This window comes from Gracilinanus agilis, chromosome 5, assembly GCF_016433145.1.
Source record: "Gracilinanus agilis isolate LMUSP501 chromosome 5, AgileGrace, whole genome shotgun sequence".
Classification (NCBI taxonomy): Eukaryota; Metazoa; Chordata; class Mammalia; order Didelphimorphia; family Didelphidae; genus Gracilinanus; species Gracilinanus agilis.
Genome location: NC_058134.1, coordinates 71,501,483 through 71,512,613, shown reverse-complemented (window position 1 = coordinate 71,512,613; position 11,131 = coordinate 71,501,483). Strand labels below are relative to the sequence as shown.

At 44.5% G+C, this 11,131-nt stretch overlaps 1 long non-coding RNA gene across 1 annotated transcript in view; it reads right to left on the bottom strand.

Annotated features, from left to right (window-relative positions):
* Positions 1 to 10,324, bottom strand: part of LOC123250365 — a 162,512-nt gene extending 152,188 nt beyond the window's left edge. The window contains exon 1 of the long non-coding RNA XR_006506398.1: positions 9,958 to 10,324. This is a non-coding gene — a long non-coding RNA (uncharacterized LOC123250365). The remainder of the gene's footprint in view (positions 1 to 9,957) is intronic.
* Between the last annotated feature and the right edge of the window lie 807 nt (positions 10,325 to 11,131).

Below are 11,131 nucleotides of genomic sequence, written 5' to 3'. Positions count from 1 at the left end.
GAGAGAGAGAGAGAGAGAGAGAGAGAGAGAGAGAGAGAGAGAGAGAGAGAGAAAGAAACTATGATTAAATGATACTACGAGTCTAGGATTGGGAATTTAGAATGAACCCATACCCTTGGGGGATCTCTTCCAAGATATATTTGAGGATGGCTGAAACCAAGGATATAAGGAAACACCTGCTGATTCCCCACAAATATCTGATCTCTCTCTGGGCTTCTAATCCCCTTGGTTGGGCTCTCCATGGTCTTTCACCCCCAACACACACACACACACACACACACACACACACACACACACACACACACACACATATACATGCACGTACCCTTTAAAAAAGTGAAAGAAAGGACATTGCTAGGGGTAGACTTCTGACACAGGAGGTCTTCCAGCACTTCCTCAAAGGACCCTGTTGTTTTAGGCAAAATAAATGATTATGGTTAAGGGGACTCTACTTTACAAAGGCAAAAGTGCCACTGCCCTTAGGAAGTTTTTATTTTACTGGGCAAAACAACCCCTTGACAACATATATTATAAATACAAGGAAGAAGGAAAATAGTAGGAGCAGTATCAATGGGCAGATTGAAGAAGACTGCTGAAAGGCCCCTTCTAGAAGATGGCATTTGATCTGTGCTTTGAAGGAAACTAGTAGGGTTCCTAAGAAGCGAAGGTAGAGACAATACATCCTAGATATCTGGGTCAACTTATACAAAGACAAAGCATGGAGTACCTTGTATGAGGAAAAGCAAGACAGGCAGTTTGGGTGGATCTGAGAGTGGATGAAAAGCAGTAATGCATCAAGTTGGAAAGGTAGGTTACACAGTCAGATTGTAAAGGGTTTTAGATGCCAAACAGATGAGTTTGTATTTTATTCTAGAGGTAAGAAGGGGTTACCCGAGCTGGGGATGGCATAGACAGACCTCTGCTCTAGGATTGTCACTTTGGTAGCTGTGTAGGGGTGGAGAAGTCAATCAAGAGGTTATTGCAACACTTGAGAGGAAAGCTGACCAGGGCCTCCACTATGTGAGAGGTAGTGTGGAGGCAGAATCATCAAAACTCAGCAAAGGAGTGCATGTGTTCAACCGAATGTGTTCAGTGAGAATGTGATATTGCCAAGCTGGGTGACCAGAAGGACCCTGCTGGTGTCTTCACCAGAAACAGGAAAGGTTTAGAGAGCTAAAGTTCATTGGAGGAAAATATAACTTTGCTGTCCAAATAATTTGTCATTGATACCACTAATACATAATCATGTTGTTGCTATAGTTGTGTTATTTCCAGACATGTCTGACTCTCTGTGACTCCATTTGGAATTTTCAAAGCAGAGATATTAGAGGGTTTTACCACTTTTTTCTTTATCTAATTTTACTGATGAAGAAACTGAGACAAATGAATTACATGACTTGTCCAGGGTCACATAGCTAGCAAATGTCTGAGGTCAGATTTGAACTCAGGAGGATGAGTCTTCCTGACTCTAAGTCTGGCACTCTATCTACCCCACCGCTTAGCAGCCTCAATAAAGAATCATAGGATCATAGATTTAGGACCTAAAGATTCTAAGAGATTGAAATGAGAAGGTAGTTACAAAGGCATCAAAAGACACTTAGGGCATTCTGTGTAACAGATTAGAGCAGCTTAAGCTACAAAATCCACGCAAAAGCCTGCTGATTCGTCTAGAAACTACAAAGTAGGTTTACTTTTGAAATGAAATAATACTTGATTTGGTATAAATATAAGGCAAAGGACACCAGGGTGGTGCAATAGAAAACTCCCTGAATTCTGAGTCAGAAGATCTCAGTTTAAAGCAGAACTTTCTTCACTTTATTTCCTCCATGAATTTTTCTCTAGTGCAAAAGATAGGTGTCTTCTTTCACAGCATGACAAACATGGAAATGTGTATTGTATGATAACACATACACAGCCTATATCATATTACCTGCTGACTTGGGGAGGTAGGAGGGGTAGAAAGGAGGGAGAGATCACGGATTGTACAATGTCAGAGAGTGGTTACTGCAAATTGTACCCACATGAAAACCTCAGGGGGGGAAAGAGGAAAATAAAAATAAAAACAAACAAAAAGAAGATCTGGGTTTGAATTTCAGCTTTGCCATCTGCTAATTCTCTAACCAAGGTAAGGCAGTTCCTGTCTCCAAACCTCAGTTTCCTTCTCTGCAAAAGGGAGATAAGAATACTTGCACTAAGGTTGTCAGGAGAGCACTCCTGAACTGAGAGTTATTATAAGTGACCGAGTTTTCAATATGCAGATAGCAGTCCCAATTTAAAAAAAAAAAAATTCATACGCAGATCAGCTCAGGGGCACTCCTCGGAACCTCTCCTTTTTAAGCCCACGGTGGTCTCAGGCTAGAATCACCCAGACAAACAATTCTGCTTACAATGACCTCAAATTGAACAGAAGTTCCCCATTTCACCTTGCTTCAGTAACTGCACAGAAGCAGCCAGGGTTACGGCAGTTGCCTTGGAGCAGCTGGCAGGCTCCTGCATGGAGAGGTTGTAGAACAGCTGGGGAATGCGAGATGCTTCTGAACAGGATGCTAGGCATCCCAAATAAGGCTACATGTTGATCCACAGCACAATGGAGGCGACAGGCGAGGGCAGGTCTGGCACATGTACTGCAGCTGCCCCTTTCTTCATAGTCCTAGATACAAATGGTGGAGCCCTCATTCACAGAAACACTTGTGGCACTGCTCCTTATTCTTTAGGAGTAACAATGCAACTTCACTCAGACAGCTAAGCTCTGAGTTAGACTAAAAGTTACATGTTGCTTCCCGACAAAAACATGGCAAGAAAATGACTAGTGAGCAGTGAGGTGGTGTAGTGGATAGTCAGGAGACCCATCTAAGTTCAAATCTGGTCTCAGATCTTTATTAGCTGTGTGGCCCTGGGCCAGTCGACTCAACCCTGCCTGACTCAGTTTCCTTATTTGCAAAATAAGATGGAGAAAGACAGCTCGAGCCACCAAGAAAACTCCAAATTGGTTCACTTAGACTCAGATATGACTGAAGACATCTCCTAACTCTTTATAAGTAACAATTGGATTTTATTCAGCTAAATTCTTAGCTAAACAAAAGTCACATGTTGCTTACTGACAAAAACATAGCAATACAATTATCAATCAGTAGCACTTATGATAGCTCTTGTTGGTCTTGTTACTCAAAAGGCATGTTTTTAAAACCATATCTTTGACCTTTACTACTTGTATGATCTTGGCCAAGATATTTAACTTCCTTAGACCAAAACTTCTTAATCTTTAAAATGAGGGTTTGGTACTAACTCAATGGCCCCAAGGTCCCTACCAGCTCAGAATCTATCATTCTACCTCTAATTTTTATTTCTAAATCCCATTAAGACAAGTAAGGCATTATTCTGGCTATTTTATAGTTGAGGAAATTGATGTGATTGATGTGATTATAAGAAAGGCTCTTGTTCAGTTGTAACAGACTCTTCATTTGGGGTTTTCTTGGTAAAGATATTGGAATGGTTTGCCACTTTCCTTTCCAGCTCATTTCACAAGTAAGGAAACTGAGGCAAACATTAAGTGACTTGCCCAGGGTCACATAACTCCTAAAAATCTAATACCACATTTGATCTCAGGACTTCTGATTCCAGACTCAGTATTCTATCCACTGTGCTGCCTAGCTGCCATAATGGATAAGGAGAGAGAGTTAAAACTCAGTATAGGGGCAGCTGGGTAGCTCAGTGGATTGAGAGCCAGGCCTAGAGATAGGAGGTTCAAATCTGGCCTCAGATACTTCCTAGCTGTGTGACCCTAGGTAAGTCACTTAACCCCCATTGCCTAGCCCTTACCACTCTTCTGCCTTAGAACCAATACATAGTATTTCCTATTTATCCTGAGTGTCATTTGCTTTGTATATATTTGCTTGGATGCTATTTCCCTCATTAGAATTGTGAGGTCCTTGAGAGCAGGGACTGTCTTTTGCCTTTTATTTTTTTTCTTTTTGCCTCTTAGCACTGTTCCTAGCATAGAGAAACTTAATAAAAGTTTTATTGATTGCTGTACAAAGTATTGGGGATAAATAGGAAATACTATGTATTGGTTCTAAGGCAGAAGAGTGGTAAGGGCTAGGCAATGGGAGTTAAGTGACTTACCTAGGGTCACACAGCTAGGAAGTATCTGAAGGTAAGGGATTAAAAAAAACAACAACCAGTATGACCCCAGTTCTTATGACCTATCCACCAGTTTTATCTGTCTCCTATGGCCATAAAGATAGCTTTAGGAAAAAAAATGTCTAGATAATGATACAATGAGGTTCCTGACATTCTATTCATATTTATTTATTTTTCTTTCTTTTTTGGTATGATTTCAGTGATGTAGGAGTTCCCAGCTTGGAAATGCCCTCCCCATCAATGTAGATTGGCAACTGTTCAGCCACTTGCAAAGTTAAGGAATTACCTGAGAGCACCAACGGGTAGTTCAGGAATTTAACAGGATAAGCAAATGTCAGAGGCTGGATTTGAACTCAGGTCTTTTGACCCAGTGGCTGAGTTTTAAAGAATACCTTAAATAAAGCTTTTCCATCTGCCCAGCAGCAGAACCCTCTTCCATGTGTAGCATCCCTCTGTTAGAATATGAATTCCTTGAGAGCAGCAGTGAGCCTTGTTTTTGAGTTTGTATCCCCAATACTTTGTACAGCAATCAATAAAACTTTTATTAAGTTTCTCTATGCTAGGAACAGTGCTAAGAGGCAAAAAGAAAAAAAATAAAAGGCAAAAGACAGTCCCTGCTCTCAAGGACCTCACAATTCTAATGAGGGAAATAGCATCCAAGCAAATATACACAAAGCAAATGACACTCAGGATAAATAGGAAATAATTCACAGAAGGAAAGCATTGGAGTTAAGAGGGGTTAGGAAAGACTTCCTGTAAAAGGTAGGATGGGGCTTAAAGAAAGAGTTCAGTAGTCAGAGAGGAGGGAGAACAGCTCCAGTCCCTACTCACTAAAGCACACAACCTCAATTTTTCAAATTTTCTTTTTAAAGGTAGCAGTTCTTGAGTCCAAGGTTCATCATACATTGAATAAGCAGCTCCTTTCTATCTCTGAAATTTGGTGCTTTTAATATCTTAGATTAGAGAAGTAGTTTTCCTTCCTCTAATACACCAGAAGTTAGAAAAGGAAATTGCATTTGCCCTTCTGTTCTTCCCTCCCCCACTCTTTTTTCTCTCTTCCTATTTGTGAAATTGAAGAACTTTCACTGATGAGCTCATTTGGTAAAAGAGCAAAAACTGGTTCCCTCCAATTTGCCATATCCCTGGCTGGAGTTGGCTTAGCAGCCCCCAGACCCCATACTTGTGTACACTTCTTCCTGCCTCTTCTACCACTTTAACTCACCTGGAAATAACTTCAACAACCCAGAGTATTACACAGCAGGAAAATGGCCCTCTTGACCACTGTTCTACCACAAGAGAAGAGATAGGATGCAAAAGTCTCATTTTTGTAATGTTCCCCCGAAACTACGAGATAATAAACAATGAAATGAATTGGAACCAGGAGAACATTATACACAGCCACAGAACTAATACTGGAAAAATAAACTGAGAATGTTACCTCTAGACAGTGAACAGAAAGATAGAACATGAAAGACTTAATTTGCATGAATGTGTCGGCCTCCTTGACGATACCCATGTGATGTGGGGAGGGTGGAGAGGATGGGACCTATTATGTAGATATGAAGAAAAGTGAGTTAAACATAGAGAAGATTTGTGATTTCATTAGTGTAATATCTTCTTTTGCTTTATAGATGGGAATGCTTATTTTGTTTGGATTTCTAAACACTTGGAATATTAATAATAAAAAAGTTTGCCCTTAAATCAACAAAAAAATTACAAATCAAAATAAAGAACAGAATGAGGATATATGCTCATGATTTCTGAGCACCTTATTAAATCTCCAAATTATTTAGGTAATGCTTCAGCTATTTGCAAGTTAGAAGTAACCAGATATATTTACCAAAGTTTATAATGTGTGTATTGTATGTATCCATGCATATGTAAACTCAAAGTAATAGCAATCAAAGACCAATCATTAATTGTCTTTGCTGGTATTCCTTTGGAGCCCAGGGAGAAAAGGAAAATCAATTAAAGTAGGGCAGAAGGAAGGCTCAGTTATTAAATGCATAATAGTTACCCACCCCCTTCCTTCCCCTGGTTCTAACTGGCTCAGCACTAGTACATTTTGACTCACCAATTATCCTTCCAGAGTTTGACAAAAATCTTTTTTTTCCTCCCAAAAAAGTCAAGTTTAATTATTGGGCAATATACATACGACTCAATCTTCATGTATAGTTAGTTACATTCACATATGAAGCCCCAAAGGCAATTGAGGGGGACTTACCAGTAAAGTCAATGGGTTGAGTCACATTCCTAAGGCAGACTTTACTGAAAAGGGAGGGGAGTTGAGTCATCACTTATGTTAAAATATCAACTGTAACTATATGGACTCAGCTATATTTTTGATACACTAGGGCAGTGCAAGCCCTGGGGCTCACTTTCCTAACCCCAGCTGGCATTGGCAGATTGGGTTCCCACAGTAGAGGCTGGCTAAATACCCAAATTGGGTTCCCATAGTAGGGACTCCACTTAAATAGCCAAATTCTAAGATGGCTTGCGGTTTTATACACCTCCTATAGGGTATGACTTTCTCCTCAACCAATGCCAATTTATTTCCTAGCTTGCTTCATTTCATTTCATTCAATGATCATTCCTTCCAAAATAATTAAGGATTTTTCACCTATTTCAGTAGATTTATTTATTCATTCATTCATTCATTCAAGGAATTCTTACCAGATTTAGGTTGTTATTTTAAGCAGTGTCAGGTAATTGAATAATGCAATAGACTTCCTTACCCTAATAAAAGGAATCCTTTAAAAGAAAGTATGGATTCTAAAGAGTCTACTATTACAGAATATCAGCCCCTATACAAAGTAAACAAATGCTATTTCTGATTCCATTGTACAGTTCCATCATGAAATTGGTTTCCAAGGATTGCCAGGGATGAGTTCTCATTCAGTCCTTTTCTTGAATGCTGAATAGATGCCAGCTTAATTAAACCACAAACACTAACAATAGCCAAAGGGTATTGGGAAAGAAAGTCCATCAAAACCTGCAGCATATGGACAGTCAGTCAGTCTCCACATGTGAATGTATCCGGTTACTTGTAGAGAGATGACTGGAGACTTAGAGCAGCAGCACGTGATTCCATTAGAAAAAAAAAAAAAAAAACATCAACAAGGCATTTGCCAAATCTTCATCTCCAAAACTCTGGAGTAAGCATTTGTAGCCCCCTCCCCCCACCCCATCCCACCACCCAGGAAAATCCCTTCTATCACCTCCACTCAGTAAGGTGAGCAGACCGTGGAAAGGAGAACTCATTCATGTCTTTCCTAGACTGCAGACAGGGAGAGAATTTAAAAGTTGCTTTATCAGATCCTCTCCCATTCCACCAAGCTCTTCAGTAAAGCTAAATCGGGTACTTCATGCACAGTGTCAGAGAGGTGTCGCCCCAGCACTTCCAAAATAGGTTATTATAACCCCAAGCAAGAAATCAAGTTACCCAATGCCAGTTCGGAACCCTCCTCACCCTCGAGAACTTTCAGCTGCAAGGACGGTCAGACATCACAGGTGCTGTTATTCCTACCCTGGAGGCTTTTAGCAGGGCACATGACCTAGATTTCGACTCAGCCTCAACCTTCAGGCAGCCGTCATGGCCTCAGCAGCTGAACGATAATACAATTATACCGACTTCTGTCTCTCTGCTGCCTTTGCTAACTGGTCCTAAACATAAAGCCAGACCAGTAAGGGTTTATTTTGAGAAAAAGACTGGAAACCTAAAGAATGCTGAAAGTGGAGCGAAGGGGGAAGATTGAGAAAGGGAAGGAGGGGCCTTTTTTTTTTTTTTTTTTTTTTTTTTTTTTAAAGATAGACTATAGTTGCGTAAAAATGTGATGGGCATATGCAGAACTGATCAAGGGAACAGGGCAGGGCGGGACTCCTAGTCCCGTACTCTGGGCTTTCCCGCTTCAGTACCACTGTGCTGTCAAATGCAGCCTCCCCAGAGCTCAGATGGCACAGGAAAGAGCTCGAAATTCAAGTCAGTTGCCCACAACGTCTGAAGGAAATGCGTGGTTTCCCCAAGTACACACACAGACAGGCCCCGCCTCCAAACCTGAGACCCCCAGCCTTGGATAAATCTCTCAGCTGCTGAGCTTCCCAAAACTCAAGAAGGGAAATCAAGAGCCACCACCCTGTGCATCACACTTCAAAAGATGAGCTCCCAGCAAATATAGCTGGGGGAAGAGTAGAGGAGGGTGAGAGTGAGGGCAAGGATGTGGGTGTGTGCTAGGGCGTGCAATTGTTATTCATTTGAGACTCCCAGCTACGTAGCCTATCTCCGGAGGATAACATTTTCTAGCACCTTTCTCCAGCTCGCAAAACTGAACAGGCAAACCTTCACTTCTACAGTTCCCTTCTTCTCCTGCTCTAATTGCAAAACCTTGAGCCATAACATTTTCCTAGGGATATGGGTGGCCCCGCACTCACCTAATTCACCTCCCACTTGGAAAAAATACATACATGGGCCAAGTCGTCTTAGGCTTCGTGAAGCCAAGTCACCTCCGGCGTGACTCAGCCAGACTATACAAGTTTACTCAACTTAAGCAACATCACAGAAAAGCTGCCCCTCACCTTCCTGAATCCCCTAGCATTACCAATATCTTTCGTCCCAGAAAACTGCTCCCTCCCTGAGCCAACGGAAGGCTTCCGGAGCCCCTTCTAAGATCCCAGAGGGCAAGGCCAGGCTGCCCATTTCTCCAGGGCATCTGTAAGTTTCATGCCTTACCTGTCGCTAGCAGAGAAGAATTCAGCACCGGGCTCCACTCTTCTCCCCGCCCCACTCCCCTCCCCTCTGCAACAAGCAAGAACTGGCGCCCTCTGCTGAGTCACCCGAAAGTGTGCGGGAGGGGGTGGGGTGGGGGAGGAGGGTTGGAGGGTTTAGAAAGAGAGGAGGAATAGGAGTGTGTATAAAGGGGGCGAATGGGCAACAACACATAGAAGTCCAGAGGCTGCTCTGCAGTGACTCGCGCTACCGTTTTCTTCTACGTTTCACTACCTACCACCTAGCCACAAGCCGGCCTCTGGGTTAAAGGGGACAGACTCCACCCAGCCTTTCCCCGACCAGAAAGAAAGGACAGTTGCTCTACAGTCGCCACCTGGGGCCAGCGGCCAAAGCCTCAGACTCAGGCAGCCTGGCAGAGCACCCCCAGGGCGCTGACACACAGGGAGTGGAGCCAGCACAAGAGATTCCACCTAGCGGGGAGGGCGAAAGAATCCACACCCCGACCCAAGGCAGAGTTCTAAGGAAACTGCCGGGAATCAGACGGATGCAAGTCCTATTTTAAAATTCCGGCAGGAGACTCTTTTCCTGCCCTTGAAAATTGAGTGCTGTCCAGTATTCCCAGCAGCTAGAGAAACGGAGAGGAAAAAAAGAGGGGGGGGGAGGGCTTTCGGGGAAGCCCGGCTTATTAACTCCCCCTGGGTCCTAAGGCGAGTAGTTGGGGTAAAACTTCAACCCTGAGCTCCGGTGCCTCCCAAACTTCGGGGCAATATAGACAGGCTCCGACCGCAGGGGCAGGACTTGGAGGAAAGGGATCCAGCAAACAGATACAGAGCGCTCTCTCCAGCAGGCTCTCTCTCACCTGTGCAAACATCCCCAGCCTAAACTGACGGACCCCACAGAGGTTCTAGATTTAAACAACCCTTTCTGGGAAAGGGGAGGGAGGGCAGAGTAGGATTGGAGACGAAGAAAATGTATCCATTTAGTCGATGTGCAAATCTCCCAATACCAGCTGACCGAGGAGTAAATATCCCTCTTGCACATGCATACACACACACACACACACACACACACACACACACACCTCCAGCTCTTACCTTGGTGGTCAGTTGTGTCTTTTCAGAAAGCCCGGTTGGTCAGCAGCGTTCACACACCTGCCTGGACTCTCTCAGCCAGAGACAAAGTTAGCGGCGGAGGAAAAACTTCCAGGATGCGAGCCCCTGTGCACCGGCTCCCGAGGAGGAGGGGCGCTCAGCCTTAACGCCCTGTCTGCAGACTTCTTCACACTCGCGGTCGCTGCAGCACAAGCTCCGGGGGGGAAAGCTAGATCCCGCGGAAAAGGGGAGGGAAGAGAACAGAGGGTCTTGTCCCGGTGTCCCCCAGCAGCAGCACTAGCAACAACCCGGCATAAGTTGGGAGGCTCTATCCTGGGGCCCCCAGTGCGTCCTTTCCCCAGCTTCTGCAAGCCTCCAGCCTGGAGCAGGGAGTGGAGTGTATTAATTATATAGCGACCTCAGCCGCGACCTCCCCTCGGTGCTGTGTCCCCCTCTCCCGACTGCCCCCCTCCCCTCCTTCGATCTGCTGTCAGTCCGCAGGCGCCGGGCTCTCTGAGTGGCCAGGACCGCGTGCCAAGGAAACCCGGCTGGCTGGAGCCCACCCCCTGGGCGCGCGCCCGGCCCTCCCTCTTTTCCCCACTCCGCCCCTACTTGGTCCGGCTCCCTTAGGCCCCGCGTGCACACGCTCCTGACTCTCGGGCAGCGGCTCAGCGCGCGGGCACACCCCCTGACCACACTCGGCTTCGCCGGCGCTTCCGGGGGACTGGAACCAAGCTTGCCTTAAAGGGCCCGCGCAGCCAGTTTAGCGGCTGCTCGGCTCCGCCCCTACTTGTCCTGGGCTGGAGAGAAAAGCTGCGGATGAGCCTCTGAGCTAGTCAAACCTAGAAGGGCTGAATCATTTGTTATTTTGCTTGTTTAGAGGATGGTTTTGGTGTCTCCACTTGGGTTACTTCTCTATCCCGCTATCCCCTCTCTCCGAATGCTAGTCTCTTCTTTTGTAGATAAAAGATAAAAAGGTGTATATCAACCCAGGTGTGTACAGTATAAGATAAAGCCTTAACCTGCGATCTGCCTTGGCTCGACTTCCCTTTGTCAATCAGCTCCTAACCTCCTCCACCTTCAGGAAGCATTTATTGAACATACACTGTGACTAGGTTCTCTCGTTCTCTCTCTCTCTCTCTCTCTCTCTCTCTCTCTCTCTCTCTCTCTCTCTCTC